This window comes from Penaeus monodon, chromosome 25, assembly GCF_015228065.2.
Source record: "Penaeus monodon isolate SGIC_2016 chromosome 25, NSTDA_Pmon_1, whole genome shotgun sequence".
Classification (NCBI taxonomy): Eukaryota; Metazoa; Arthropoda; class Malacostraca; order Decapoda; family Penaeidae; genus Penaeus; species Penaeus monodon.
This window is the reverse complement of record NC_051410.1, coordinates 18,675,501-18,675,909: the sequence shown is the minus strand read 5'-3', so window position 1 is coordinate 18,675,909 and position 409 is coordinate 18,675,501.

Here is a 409-nt window from a genome sequence, read left to right as displayed (position 1 = left end):
CCGGGGGCGGAGGGGCGATTGTCCTTGAACTTGAGAAAAAGTATGAAGTTGAGAATGAATAACTTCACAAAAGAGCATTTTGTTCAATGGTGAAACAGTTGTTGTATGCTGTTTCTCAATCGTATTTATCCTTGTTCAATATTTGGATATTTCTTTGTCTTAGCTGTCTTATTTCTTAAACTGCTTTCGAATTAATTTACCTGTGTCAATGTCGGTGGGTTTATGTGTACTTTTTCCTCTACTTTATACTCCTTCTAACATTGCTCGTACATCTTTTTTTCCTATTATCAATATCTCTCTCTCTCTTATTTCATAGACTGCTCATGAAGAAATTATCTATATCTATATCAATGGGCCTATGTGTAACCTTCCCCTACTTTATATCTATACTTTTTATATTATCAAAATG